The 14,964-nt window shown below is 53.1% G+C and overlaps 1 protein-coding gene across 1 annotated transcript in view; it reads left to right on the plus strand.

The window, feature by feature from the left end:
- The first annotated feature begins 5,431 nt into the window (after positions 1-5,431).
- Positions 5,432-14,964, plus strand: part of ACTL8 (actin like 8) — a 72,950-nt gene continuing 63,417 nt past the window's right edge. The window contains exon 1 of the mRNA XM_084965744.1: positions 5,432-5,614. The gene's annotated coding sequence lies outside the window, so the exon portion shown is untranslated. The remainder of the gene's footprint in view (positions 5,615-14,964) is intronic.

The raw sequence follows: 14,964 nt of genomic DNA on the forward strand, positions 1-14,964 counted from the left end.
TGATGTGGTGTGGGTTCAGTCCCTGTCCTGGGAATTTCCACATGCTGTGGGCATGGCCAAAAAAAAAAAAAAAAAAAAAAAAAAAGGAGGAAAGCAAAAAGGGTGTGTGATTCATGCCTGCATTTATTTACTCAAACATATTGCTTTACCTCCTGTGTCCAAGGAGCATGTGGTGACTGAAATTGAAACCAAAAGTTGGGGGGCTTAATTTAAAAATGTTGAGTTATAATTTACGTGCAAATGAAATGCACAGATATTAAATATTCAGTTTGAAGCTTTTTCGGAAAAGTAAACGCCTGTGTTACCATTGTCCCAATCACAACAGAGATGACTCCCATTACCCCAGAAAGTTCCACTGTGCCCCTTTCCAGTAAAACACCTCTCTCCATCCTGTTTTTTAAATTTCTGTCACTGTAGATTAGTTTGCCTGGTTTTTTGTTTTTGTTTTTTTGTTTTTATTTTGCTTTTTTGGACCACACCCATAGCTTATGGAAGTTCCCAGGCTAGGGACTGAATCGGAGCTACAGCTGCTGGCCTACACCACAGACACAGCAATGCTGGATCTGAACCGACTTTGCCACCAACACCACAGCTCATGGCTACGCAGGATCCTTAACCCACTGAGTGAGGCCAGGCATTGAACCCTCGTCCTCATGGATCCTAGTCGGGTTTGTTAACCACTGAGCCATGAAGGGAACTCCTTAGTTTGCCTGTTTTTTTTTTTTGTTGTTGTTGTTGTTTTGTTTTTTCCTTTTGTCCTTTTAGGGCTGCACCTGTAGCATATGGAGGTTCTCAGGCCAGGGGTCTAATCAGAGCTGTTGCTGCCGGCCTATGCCAGAGCCACAGCAATACCAGATCCAAGCCACGTCTGTGACCTACACCACAGCTCACGGCAACACTGGATCCTTAACTCAGTGAGCAAGGCCAGGGATTGAACCCGCATCCTCATGGATCCTAGTCGAGTTTGTTAACCACTGAGCCATGAAGGGAACTCCTAGTTTGCCTGTTTTTGATGTTCATACAAATGGGAACTTATGAAATGTGCTCTTTTGTGTCTGGTTTCTTTTACTCAACATAATATCTATAAGATTAATCTAGGTATCAGTAGTTCCTTCTTTTCCATTGATGGGTAATATTTCACTGTGTGCTGGCTCTAATTGCCTTGCTGCTCCAAATTCACCCTTCTTGTCTGCAGGCTGAAAATGGATCTGGGCCCTTTAAATTTTCTTTCCTGGCCAGCTGGCAAGCTCAAGCTTGGCCAGTAGAGGGCGCTGGAGAGACCATGCGGCCGGGAAGAGTTCTGCTTCCTGGTTCCATGTGCTCCCAGGCAGGCTTCTGCAGCACGTGCAGCCTCTCCAGTGCCTGGCTCCTGCAGTGCACAGTGCACAGTGCACAGTGCTCGGTGGCAGTCAGCAGCCAGCAGCTTCCCCAGCACCGTTCTTAGGCAGTTTTGTAGTGGCGTGCCTCTGGTGAACAGCTTGTGTGGCATCGTCCAGGGCAGATTTCTGGTAAGTCCCACAGGTTGGATTTTTAGCAAGTTTTGCTGGTGTGGCACCAGACTAGCTTTTTGCCATTTTCTGAGCTACAGGTGTGCTCTGCTCAACAAGGTCTGAACGTCAGCTCTGGAAGGTGTGTGTGGGTACTGCTTTTGGGGGCTCTCCTTCAGCCCAGGGGCTTTTCCTAGGGGACTTTATTCCAGCTTTAGGATGGGGCTTTTCCTTGGAGGCCCTATTTCAGCCCTGAATGGGAGTTCCTCTTTGGGGGGGGGGGTCCTTCTCAGCTTGGTTGCAGGAGAAGGGGGGGAGCTATTCTTTGGGGTTCTAGTTCAGCCTGGTGGGAATTTCTTTTCTTCTTTTTAAAATACACGGTTCTTGATCTAGATTTTTTTTTTTTTTTTCCTTTTTACGGTTGCTCCTGCGGCATATGGAAGTTCCCAGACTAGGGGTGGAATCAGAGCTGCAGCTGCTGGCCTAACCACAGCCACAGCCACGCTGGATCCTTAATCCACTAAACAAGGCCAGGGATACCTGCATCCTCATGGATACTAGTCAGGTTTGTTACCTCGGAGCCACAGTGGGGAACTCCATAGTGGGGGTTTCTTTCTGGGGGTTCTTTGCTCTATATCAGCCATGGAGGCGGGGGGAGGGGGGCATCTCTTCCTCAGCCCTGAAGGACTCTTTCTTTGGGGCTTTTTTCACCTCTGGGTAGCAGAGGAATGCATCCTGGGGGTTTCTACCCAAGCCTTGGGGACTGTATCTTAGCCCTGTGGGTGGGTGGTGGGTTCTTAGGGGTGCAACTTCAGCTCTGGGGGTTGCACTACTCCTTATAGCTGCTGTTCTTATGTTAATTTCAGTCCTCTTTATTCACCACTGCCTGTGGATTCAGTCCCCTAGTCTAAGTTTTCATATGAAACTTTCCCTCTTAAAATTACTGTGTGGTTTCTTTTTCTTGGTTGGACCCAAACCAAGATAGAATTGGTATCAGGAGTGATACCAGGAGATGGACCTATAAAGATTTGTGGACCATTTTTCTCATGCTTTGGGGCTTGAGCATGAGCCCTTGCCAATGGGAAATGGGATGCTGGTAACCCAAGGCATGTAATGGTCTTATAATTAACCAAGGTACCATCCATGTTTGATTGAGACAAAGTGCCGCTGAAGGCACATCCTTTGGGAGCCTGAGGGATGCTGCACTTGACCGTTAGGGCAGTAATGATGAGGATAAGAACTGTGGGGGTGGGGTGGGTTCTTTCAAGGGCTCTTGAGCACTTCCAGAGAGAAAACAAGCTCAGGTCCATTAACTCTCACTTTCATCTGGTGTGAGAACCAGAGAGCTTCCATGGCAGTCCTTACAGCAGCTCTCATTTCTTGCAGCCCCAGGGCTGATACTGCTGGAAATCAAATACAGAATTTAATTGTGCTGCTTGCTGAATCACAACCACGACTGAATTCACCTCTTGAAAAAGGGTTCCTGTGAAAGTTGAGCCATTCATTGGGAAGGAAGAGGGTGCTGAGATGTGGACGGGGGGAGTCCGTGGGACCCAGGTGAAACGGATAATCTCCAAGCCTAGGTGGCTCTGAGCCTCCCTTAATGGTGATGGGAGTTTGCCTTCCAGGGTCTGAAGAGGCTGTTCTCTCTCTATTTAAAAACCCTGTAATAGAGTTCCCCTGTGGCACAGTAGGTTAAGGATCTGGCATTGCCACATTTGTGGTACAGGTCACAACTGCGGAGCAGGTTCAGTCCCAGGCCTGGGAGCTTCCATGTGCCATGGGTGTGGCCGAAAAAACCAAAAAAGGAAACCCCCCTTCCCTTTTCCATGAACACCCCTATTGTCACTAGACTCTAAGGGTCAAATCTCCGCATTCCTTGGTGACAGGGATACACTACGACCTACGGGAAAAACACCCAAATAATTGCAAGGCTTTTCTAATGCATATCAGCAGAAACCTGGGGAACATGTGTGGGAGTAGATTCTAAGGGTGTTTGACCAACGAGGGCAGAATATAACACTAGATTGGGCTGAATTCATTGCTCTGGATGTACTTACTAGAGATTCTAGGTTTGATTCTTAGTGTGTGCAGCTGGGGGTGGCACTAACAGCTTCCTTGACTGATTCACTGAAATTTGGGCTCCACAGTGGCCTACAGTTAATGAGGTTGCAGCATCATGGTGTGGAAGAGGGAATCCAAAGGCTTGGGAGACAGGAGTGTTGGACTGGATGTATCGCTTGATATCTGTACATCGTCACCCTAGCCCCACCGCGTTTCCAGCAAGGAAGGAGCAGGAGACAGAGGCGTGGAGAAATCCCTGTGTGAAGGGAGTCCCTTCATCTTTGAAATGCCCTATGGCGGCTCTTTGTTGGTAGGAGGTGTGACTGCGGAGGCTGTCTCCGTTGAGACGGACTTCCTGAGGTCCATGGGGATAGGGGCATCTTCTTGGAGTTGCAGAGACTGAGGGACATACTGCACTGCCAGGGGCAAGGTGGGCACATCTCCTGTAAGGCTTCTGTATGGCATCACCATAGGGGTCTTTGGTAATGGCCAATGGTGATGGCCAATAGAGCACAGTGTCCCTGGGAATGAAATAAATGGCAGCCTACTAGAGTAGTCCTTGATATCTACATATATCCATCTATCTATCTGTCTACCCACCCATCCATCCATCTATAACAAACAACTCTGGGTCTGGCAGCCAGAACCTAACTCACATTATCACCAGCATAAGACAGTGTGGTCCTCTCCTCCAGTTTCCAGATCTAGGTCATTTCACAGACCCAGAAGCCCTTGGGAGGCCAGGTCCCCCTGAGGAAGAAGCCTGCATCATTGCTGCAAGGACTTCCTGTAAATATTCCTCTAAACCACCCCCCCCCCACACACACACACAGGACCGGGAGCCATTTAGCAGAGTGATTGCGCACTCTGGGAAAGGAAATGCCCAGATGCTGTGAGATTACCTGGCACTGGCTCTGAAAACACACTAACACCTAGGGACCTACAGTGCCCCTCTGGCCCGTAAGTCAAAGTGGGGCTTATGCAAGATTACCGAAAGAGTCTCGGCTCTAGCCTGACTCACAGTGGGCCCAGTTGGTCTGTGGACCCACCCTGAAGTTATTTTCCCAGTGTGGAGTTCCCATTGTGGCTCAGGGGTTAATGAACCCGACTAGTATCCATGAGAACGTAGGTTTGACCCCTGGCCTTGCTCAGTGGGTTAAGGATCCAGCATTGCCGTGCGTGGGCTGTGGTGTAGGTCACAGACGTGGCTTGAATCTGGCATTGCTGTGACTGTGGTAAAGGCTGGCAGCTACAGCTCTGATTAGACCCCTAGCCTGGGACCCTCCATATGCTGCAGGTGCAGCCCTAAAAAGACAAAAGGCAGTAAAAAAAAAAAAAAGAAGTAAAAATATTTCCCCAGAGCTTGCATGAATACTTCGAATAAGCACACTTAGCAGCTAACAGTTTTCTTCCCTTTCCTTTCTAGTTTTATTTTACATGCAAGTTTTTGGAAGTTAGCTTTATGATTTAGTCTTCAGGCGATCACATTATGTTGAACTGTGACTGCATTTGAAGAATAATAAATAGCGTCGGTAATGATTTGTGTGACTGGTGGTTTCGTTTTATGGAAAGAGTGAGAACTTTGCTTGTAGGAACAATTGCTGTGTCTGCTTAGGTGGAAACACAGTGTCGTGTTGTGCAGGAGTTCCGCTGCATGCGAAGGGCTCATGTGAAAGCTGAGTCCTCAGAGGCATGGAGTGTGCTGGCTCTAATTGCCTTGCTGCTCCAAATTCACCCTTCTTGTCTGCAGGCTGAAAATGGATCTGGGCCCTTTAAATTTTCTTTCCTGGCCAGCTGGCAAGCTCAAGCTTGGCCAGTAGAGGGCGCTGGAGAGACCATGCGGCCGGGAAGAGTTCTGCTTCCTGGTTCCATGTGCTCCCAGGCAGGCTTCTGCAGCACGTGCAGCCTCTCCAGTGCCTGGCTCCTGCAGTGCACAGTGCACAGTGCACAGTGCTCGGTGGCAGTCAGCAGCCAGCAGCTTCCCCAGCACCGTTCTTAGGCAGTTTTGTAGTGGCGTGCCTCTGGTGAACAGCTTGTGTGGCATCGTCCAGGGCAGATTTCTGGTAAGTCCCACAGGTTGGATTTTTAGCAAGTTTTGCTGGTGTGGCACCAGACTAGCTTTTTGCCATTTTCTGAGCCACAGGTGTGCCCTGCTCAACAAGGTCTGTGTGTATGCTTCCTTGGGGGTTCTGCCTCAGCCTTGCAGTGGGGCGGGCGGGGGGAGGTTCCTCCCTGGGCACCTCTCACCCTGGGGTAGAGGGATGCTTTCTTGGGGCTCTATTCCGTCCAGGCTTGGTGGGGGGGTTGCTGTTCCCCAGGGCTCTCTCTCAGCCCTTGGGGGGTCCTCCCTTGATACTGTTCTCTGGAGTTCTCTGTACTTCTCCCCAGCCAGTCCCTCTTAGTGCAATCTCTCTATTATAGTTAATCATTCAGGAACTTTCCCCTTTCAGATGCCTGTGTGTTTCCCCCTCCTGGTTGGCTGCAAAGTGATGCTCATTGTATATATAGATTGTAGTTTGTTTATCCATTTTCATGTTGATATTTCCAGTTTGGGGCTGTTTAGAACAATCTGCTATGCATATTCTCAGATGGACATGCCTTTCTGTGTAATATGTTTTCATACCAGTTGGATAGATGCCTTGAATGGGGTTCCTTGGTGAAGGCCAGGCTAATGGGTTTTGTCCAGAGGCTGCTAAGGAGTTACTGGGAGGTTTGTGTGCATGTGTTTTTATAGCAGTGATGGGATTCCATGTGGGTCCTAGAAGGATTGCTTGTGAGTGAAGGCGACACCAACCTTCAGTTCTCGAAGATGAACAAGGCAGCCCAGCCTAGTGGCTGGCGTGTGACTTCGCTCTCTCACCTCTTTGAGCGTCTGTGAATAGTTGGCAGGACCAAACGGGATGATGGCCACGGGGCAGTTGGCATGGGGCTGGCTTGGAATAAGCACACGGGGGTGGCAGCCAACACACTGATCTTATTAGGAGTTTAAGCCAAGGATGTTCCAGTTTCTCCTTGGCCCTATAGCTACCATGTGTCCAGAGACCAAGAGCCTAGAGGGATGGGAAAGGGTCTCAGTGCCTTGTCCAGGGGCACCTCTGGACCCAGAAACAGCAGAGCACAGCTGTGCATCACTGCCCAGTGCCTGGTGCTTTCAGACGCCTTCTTGCAGCTTCCCTCTGGGGCGTGGATCTGCAAGGTGGTCTTGGGTTCTGGGCTCTTTGCCCGGCCCCCTCTCACCTCAGCTGGCACCCTGCCAGCCTGAGCCCTGAGCCACCGCACCCCAGCAAGTCAATGGCCATGATTAGTCAAATAAAATTTCCATCTGTTGAGGAATTTACGAGAATTATTACTGGCTATAAAACCGATCGGAGGAGAAGGATGGATGTGAGGGGGTAAGTGCCTCTAATTATGTGCAGTAGTGACTTTTAAATAAGGTTGCAGAAGTCCTTATCGGAGTGAACCAGATCCCCAGAGCAGGCCGGGCCAGAGGGGGCTAGGGTGGTGGGGGCGGGGCCTTTACTGCAGAGAGAGGGAGGGGGGGGTGGAGGGAGAGAGAGGGACCTCTGCATTTGAACCTCCAGGCTCATGGCATTTAGAAAGATCCTGGTGCACACTGCAGGCGCTTAATGAATGCATATTTCATTTCTGCTTTACCTGCTTCCCTCCCTCTTTCCCTGGGGCCCAAGCCAGGCTCCTGGTCAAAGGCAACCATCTTCCTAGGCCAGGTTCTTTCTGTCACAGAGGCTCTGTGACCAGTCCATGTAACCCTGCTGGACCCCTGGGGCTTCATCTTCAAAATGGGACAATTAATGACCAAGCATTCATCCCTAGGGAACCCTGGGGGTGTGGGGGGGGGAGATTTCTGAGAGTGTGGGCCCAGCCTTGTTCGGCTATTAATGTGTGTCTTTGCTCTAGTGCCTGACTCATTTTAACCCCTCACATCTGGGGCTGGAGGTGACCCCCCCATCTTGGATGGGAAGGTTTTGGGTCACCAAGGGGCTCATTTGAGGTCACCTGGATGCCAGGGGCTCCTGCTTTTTTGGAGGAACATAGTTTTAGAAGTCCAGCAGCCTCTTAACAGCACCCTACTTGAGATGCTGAGAGCAGGACCATGCTCTGGGGGCAAACTTGGGTTCCTGGTGGCTGGGGTGAGCCCAGGGGATCGGTGGTCTTGCTAGAAAGGACTCAAATGGGACTGAGGGTGGAGGTAGAGTACGTGACCTTGGAGAGGGCGGCTCAAAGGGTGCGACCCTCAAAGGCAGGACCTGGGCCTCAGAGTCTGAAGGCACAGAATCCCCAGTCTGCTGGGCCCCGGGTCTCTCCATGGTCACTCTCTGTCCCTCCCCTGCCCATTGCCCCATCATGCACAAAGCAGCCCCGCCACCTCCTGACCTCTCGGGCCCTTTAAAACCAGGGGCGCCTGCCCGGGCCCCACAGCTGGCTGCACTTTGATTCCTTGGAGTCAGTTGCTGAATAGGAGGCACCAGGGCCAGGAGCCGTCAGGATTCAGCCTCTCCAGGCCCCGGCGCACCTCGGGGCAGGTAACTCTGGCCCTGGGCCCCTTTCTCTCTGCTGGGCATTTTGAGGGTGGCTGTTTAGCAGGTGTTAGCACTGTGCCTAGAGTCCTCTGGGTGCCTGGCTCTGGAGTCACTGGGGCTGGGGGTGGGGGCAGGCACTGGCTGAGCCCAGGGGCTTGGGTGCATGAGGAGCCGAACCCTCCAATTGTGCTGGTCATTAGGGGTGCTTCTCCCTGAGTGACCTCCAGTCCATAGACTGGGTCTCCCTAGGACTTGATCCTTTGAGCTGATGGCGGCTGAGGAGGGGAGACTCTGGCCACACGGGGATCCTAGCTCTGCTGCGGCTGTGTGATTTGGGCAGCCCGCCTGATCTCCTGGGGACTCAGTTCCACCTGTGAATGGACATAAGGATTGTAGGGTCCAGGTAACAATGAGAGGAGGGAGTGGGAAAGAAACCCCCAGCCAGGAGAGGGTCTTTGGGGTCAGGCTGGGAGATGGGGTGGGGTGGGGGGGCTTTGGGGCTGGAGTGAGCTGAGTATCTGGTACCCACTGGGAGACGAAGGAGCCTGTGATGGGGTGAGGGAGAGGCCTTGGTGCCAGTGGGCTCAGAACAACAGTGGGATTTTGGTGTTTGGCTGAGCTCTTGTGCTGATGGCTTCATTCCTGACTGGGTTTCACGGTGTCTAAAGGAGGGATGGAGGCTTTGTGGGTGCGGCTCCTGTAGTGGTCCTGGCTCCTTCCATGGCCCACATGCACATCTGTGCCCCCCCCCTCCGGTCCCCCAACCCTCCCCCCGCCCCACCTCCCACGTCTTTTGATGTCAAGATGGCAACACCGCCACCATCATTCCCGCAGAGCATTTCGTCATTTGTGTCATTTGCTGTGTCGATGATGAAACAGGCTTAGGGGTTGGGGCTGGGGTGGAGAGAGGGCTCAGCTGGTTTCAGGCCTGGGAACTTAAACTTCCCATCACTATAACGAATATAGCCTTTACGTTTTGAACGTGTCCTCTTTTGCCGGATGCTGTACCAGGGCCAGGAGAAGCAAGCGCAGCCAGAAGCCAGTCCGTGCTGCCCCCCGTGGGTGGGGAGAAAGACGATGAACAAGCAACCCCAGGCATGAAAGGATTTCAGATAACAAGCAGCGCTGAGACTACTCTGCCGCGGATGCAGTGGATGAGAGGGTGGGGGCGGGGTGGGTGGGAGATGTGTGGTCTCAGAAAGGCTCCCCGGGAGGGGACATCCCTGGTTCCCGCTGCCGAATTTGCATGCCCCCCACCCCTTCCATGGTCTCCCATCTCAAACTCTGGGGGTGAGGGGGTTGGGGGCCCCCAAGCCTGGAGCTCTGAGCTCCCCCTGGTGCCCTGCCCTCCCTTCTCCATCGTAGACCCACAATGATGGAGGACCCGCTCTCTGCCACTCCCTGGGCCCCTGGCCTCTAGCCCGGAGGAGAGTCTGGTGATTTCTCTCTGGAAAGGATGGTTTGGAGGACACTGAATCCTGCTCAGGCTTGGAGAGGCTTTTCTGAGGGCTGATTACATTGTCTCTTCCCAATTTAATTCCTCATTAGCCTGGCGCCTTCTTCCTGAGAGGGTTCCCAAGGCTTCTGGGTTGGGCACAGGAGGGAGCGGATTGAAATGCTCCTTAGTCTTTTCCTGAATTTCCACCCCATCCTCCACCCCGTCCCCCACCCCATCCCCCACCCTATCCCCCCAAATGTCCCCCACCCCATCCCCCACCCCCTGCCCAAAGGAATAGGAGGTGGGAGCTTTGAGCGGACAGGTGCGGTGGGTATGGAGGGAGGGTGGGCGGCTGCATTCAAGGAACCTGGGCTGGAGACGGTGCTCTGTGCTTTCCCGGCTGAGGCTGAGCCAGAGTTTTCTGCTCGTGAAATGGGAATGGTAACCTCACAGGGCTGTCACCGGGGTTAATGAGACTGTGTCGTCTCTCAGGCGTCCTATCATGACGGCCATGCCTTTTGGGGATGTGTCCCTGAGGCAGGCAGCAAAGGGCAGAAACAAAGCCATGAGGAAGGGAGCTGAGAGGCTCAGGAAACCAGCGGCTCCTTGATGTGTGCCCAAGCCTCGTCCCTCCCCTGGCTGGGGGGGGAGCAGCTGTGGGGCGGCCTCAGGGGTGGCCCTCCTTGCTGAAGAGCTCTCTGTCTTTCTCTGAGCATCCGGGTCCCCTGTGGTCAGGGGGTTATCCACGTTCCGTCCATCTCTGGACTTCTTTTTTTTTTTTTTTTTTTGGTCTTGTTGGGGCTGCATCTGCGGCACGTGGAAGTTCCCAAGCTAGGGGTCAAACTGGAACCATGGCCACCAGCCTACTCCATAGCCACAGCCATGCAGGATCCGAGCCGCGTCTGTGACTTACACCACAGCTCAGGGCGACACCAGATCCTTAACCCACTGAGCGAGGCCAGGGATCGAACCCTTGTCCTCACGGATGCTAGTGGGGGTCGGTAACTGCTGAGCCACGATGGGAACTCCCTGGACTTCCCTTCTTGACCAAAGCAGAGAGTGGGGCTTCTTCCTGTAAGAGGCAGAGGGTACTCATGGCATTGCAAGTTCTCTGAGCCTGAAGGCTGTCCTGGGCAAGCAGGTTACCGAGGCATAGTCCTGCCCCCAAAATCCTGGGATGAGTGCTCCGTGGGCTTAGATCTGTGGGAGCTCAGTGTGCTACTTCCGGGGGGGTGGGTGTAGCAGGGAAGGCTTCCTGGAGGAGGTTACCTCTATGTCTTTAACGAAACACAGGCAGACAAGAGGGTTGAAAGGACAGGCCTAGAGGCTAGAGGGCTTCTAGGCATGGGTGGCCTGTGCTTTGTTGCTGGAGGGTCGAAAATGTGCTCGGGAGTTGTAGCACTGACCTGGAGGAGCCTGGTCTCAGCGACCTTGAATGTCAGGCTACGGAGCTTGGGTTCCATGCCAAGGGTCACGGTGCCAGGAAAGCTTTGAAACAGGGGAGCAGCGAGATGAGGCTTGTTCTTTAATTGCTCTCATCTCTCTAGCCCCGTAGTCTTTATTATTTGCTTTAAAGATGCTAAATTCTTTATTTTTTCCAATTATTTTTTATTATGGTTGATTTACAATGTTCTGTCCATTTCTGCTGTATAGCAAAGTGACCCAGTCATGCATATATATGCATTCCTCTTCTCATAGTATCTTCCATCATGTTCCACCACCAATAGTCCCCCAGGGGACTTTTGGTTGTCATAACTTGGGGGCAGGGGGGTTCTGCTGACATGTGGCAGGTAGAGGCGGGGATGCTCGTAAATAAACCACACTGCCCAAGATGCCCTCCCCTGTGCCCCCCCCTATGACGTAGACATACCTGGTCCTAAAATGTCAGTAGTGCCCAGCCCCATAGTTGGCACTCAGTAAAATCTGGCTCAGTGAGAATCTGGGCCAAGGCCGGGGGCTGGGTACAAAGTCAGCCTGAAAATTAGGAGTTTCCTTCCTCGTCATTGCTCTTTCTTCCCACTGCTCTGATAAGTCTGGACAGGAACACGGCCAGATTCCAATAGGCAGGCTCGAGCCTGGGTACCCTTGGTGGGGGCAGTGCCGTGACCACAGTGGCCCAGCCGCCTGAAGCCCTCCAGGGACCCCCTTCCTGATGCCTGTGTCTGCTCTAGCCACCTCCTCTTCCTCGCCTTGTCCACACGCTGCTGATCATCCACCAGCCTCATTGAGTATGCAGTCCCAGCCCGGCCCCAGAGCCTGGGTGTTAATAGCTGAATATTTCTTTAAAAAAACTCGTGTCTCCAGGCCCTCATGCCTCTAGCTCTGCCCGCCTGGCTCCCCGTGGGAGTTCGTGCAGACACTGATGTGTTAATAGGCCTGCAGCATCTCCTGTGCGGCTCCCCCTTAGCCTCCAGCAGAGAGGCCCCTGGCCTCCGTGCTGCTCCCTGTGCCCCTGCCCACAGCCTGAGCTTGACTTTGGGCCCCATGTCCAGGTGGTGGGATCTGGGTAGACCCCAAATGTCAGGATCCACCCGGGTGGGGGCAGCCACCTCGGGGATGCTTTCTCTGTGGCATTGGTGGCATGAGCTGCGGGCCCTAGGTATGCCACGCTCTGCTCTGCTCTAGGGTGTGGTCATTGGTGGGTGACTCATTGGGCCACCCACTCTCTGTGAGCAGAACAGAAGGAGGCCCTCATGGCTGTTTGGAGGACAAACCCACCCTCTTGGCCGGGTGTCAAGGCCCTGGGATCTACCTACTTCCTACGCCTCTCCTGTTGTTACGAAATTCCTGGAACACTTAGCAGGAGCCGGGCACTGAGCTGGGCACATGGCAAACCTTATTTTATTGGGTCCTCACGTCAGCCTTATGTAATAACGGACACGCGGTTATTCTCCCATTTTGGAGACCGGGAAGCTGAAACTTAGAGGGGTCCCTCTGCTTCTTCAGGGGGGTCTGCTCTGCGCCCTGGGCAGTTTCATAGATCTCAACCTCCTCGCTCCCATCGCAGCTGGTAAACATGTGCCATCCCTGCTGCTTGCAAGGTGAGGTCTAAGGACAGCGGCAGCCTCACTGTGAGCACGGGGAGGGCAGAGCCAGCGGCTCCCACTCGACATCCAGGTCCTTAACCATTAGGCTTTCCTGCCGCTTGGCTTGACAAGAGCTGTGAGTTCACTTACATGCCATGGGTATCATTTCCCAGGGGACCCTGATGGGAAGCAGAGGTTCCTATGGACGGCCCCCACCCCGAGCCCCCGGGGGAGTTGAAGCTCAGCCCGGGTTTTAGATCAGCCGAAGTTCAGGCAGCCCGCCCTCCTGCGGAGTAATTACTGTAATTTCCCCTGCGTAACCCTCAGCTCTTGCGTGATGTTGTGACCGGAATGTAAGAAGCGGCGACACTCTCTGCCCTTGTAATTGAGGCTTTGAAAGCACGGCTGACATCTCTGGAGGGAACTGGTGTCTCGTGGAGGGTGTTGGCAGCATCGTCACCTTTGAACTCTGGCTTTTTGACCTCATGGCTGCTGTGCAAATATACTAATGACTGATGAGTGGGGGCCTTGTGTCGCTGTCCCTTCAACCTTGTATTCATGTTGCTGGTCCCATTCGGGGTCTCGTGGCAGCCCCGGGAGCTGGGAGGGGTGCTTGGCCCTGACTTGCTGGGCAGGGAAGTATGCGTCCCCCTAAATGGCACAGCGTGTGAGTGATGGGACCTGGCTGGAGCCCGGGTCTCCTCCTGCCTCCATGTCATGTGCTCTCCGACTGCCTCCCCTCCCTTCTGCTCAGAGGCCCCCTTAGAGGGGACCTCCTGAGGATTCTGCCACCCAGCTGGCACTTGAAGAGCAGTCATATAAAAGCAAAGATCCTAAGCTTGGGCCCTGATGGCTCAGCAGGCACCATCCTCTTCGCCTGGCACATGTGACAAATCTCATCTTCACAGCCCGCCCTCATGGGGCTGTTATTGTCCCCAGTTTGCAGATGAGGGAACTGAAGCCCAGAGAGGGTGTGCTGACCCGAGGGCAGGCAGCCAGGAGGTGACAGAGCTTGGCCTGGAACCCAGGCTGTCCCCAGGACCAAGCTCCTTTCCACCCCACTATGAACTGTTCAGAAAGTCAGCCTGGGAGATCCCCTCGTGGCTCAGTGGTTCACAGACCAACTAGGATCCATGAGGATGTGTGTTCGATCCCTGGCCTTGCTCAGTGGGTTAAGTATCTAGCATTGCTGTGGCTGTGGTGTAGGCCGGTAGCTGTAGCTCCGATTAGACCCCTAGCCTAGGAACTTCCATGTGGCGCAAGTGCGGCCCTAAAAAGACCAAAAAAAAAAAAAGTTAGCCTTCCTGGTTGTAACCTAGTTTTTCTTCAAGGATTTCATTCATTCATTCATTCATTCATTCATTCACTCATTGTTTATGGGTACCTGTTGTGTGCTGGGCATTGCTCTAGGTGTTAGGGATTAGTCCTGAACAGAATAAGGTTGCTGCCCCCTTGGAGCCCCCATTCGAGTTGGGGCAGACATTCTGCAAGTAGACAGATAACACAGCTGCAGGGTGGGAGAGCTGTGGAGAAAGATGGATTAGGAAGGAGGACATCCAGCGATGGGAGAGGGGACACCTTAGCTAGACTGTACAGGGATGGGTTAGAGACCCGAGGGAAGCAAGAATCGAGCCAGGAATACATGATGGAGGAGGGTGTCGGGTGGAGGGACCAGGATGTGCAAAGGCCCTGTGGTCGGACCATGCAGGGCTGGAGGAGGTGAGGTCAGAATGATGAGAGTGGGGAGGTGCTGGTAGTGATCTGGCTTCCACTGTTGAGACAGGCTCTAGGGGGTGAGGCAGAGGGGCCAGTGTGGAGGCTGTCACCATGGTCCAGGGGCGTGAGGGGACTGGCTGCCTGGACCACAGTGGGTCTAAGGAGCCGCCTCTTAGAAATCTCTTCTCTCCCCTTTCTTCACCCGGCTGAATTTTAAGCATCCTTCCCTCATGGCTAAGACCTTCCTGCACTCCTGAGGACATGAGTTTGGCTGCTTCTGTGCTCATGGCCCCTGGGTGCTGCTCTTGTGTGCCCGGGAGGCTGTCTTGTCTATTGGTCTCTTGGTATATTGTATGCCCTTTGCTCTACGGACGTGGACAGAGTACCCATGCATGCTGTGTTTATCCTACTTAGGTTCTCAATTTTTATTTTCAGCATCTGCAGAAATACCTGCTTTATATGTAATCTGCTCAATTACATCTCATTGTTACCTTTATTTCTTTTTTTCAAGCCAGAGGTACGCCCCTGCTTGGCTTTGGGGCTCACTTGGGTTCTGTTCGCTGGCACAGAAGAGGAATGAAGTGGTGTTACTTAAGCAATTGGCAGCTTGGCTGCTTCCTGAGAGCCTCAGGAAAGAGAGGGTCTTGGTCTCTCTGGCTTTCTGAAAGTGGTGCCCATGAGCCTCCTTGATGGGA

The sequence above is a fragment of the Sus scrofa genome, chromosome 6 (assembly GCF_054392235.1).
Source record: "Sus scrofa isolate SSC_HxYL_T2T_F1_AM1 chromosome 6, Sscrofa_HxYL_maternal_Yorkshire_Landrace_v2.0, whole genome shotgun sequence".
Lineage (NCBI taxonomy): Eukaryota > Metazoa > Chordata > Mammalia > Artiodactyla > Suidae > Sus > Sus scrofa.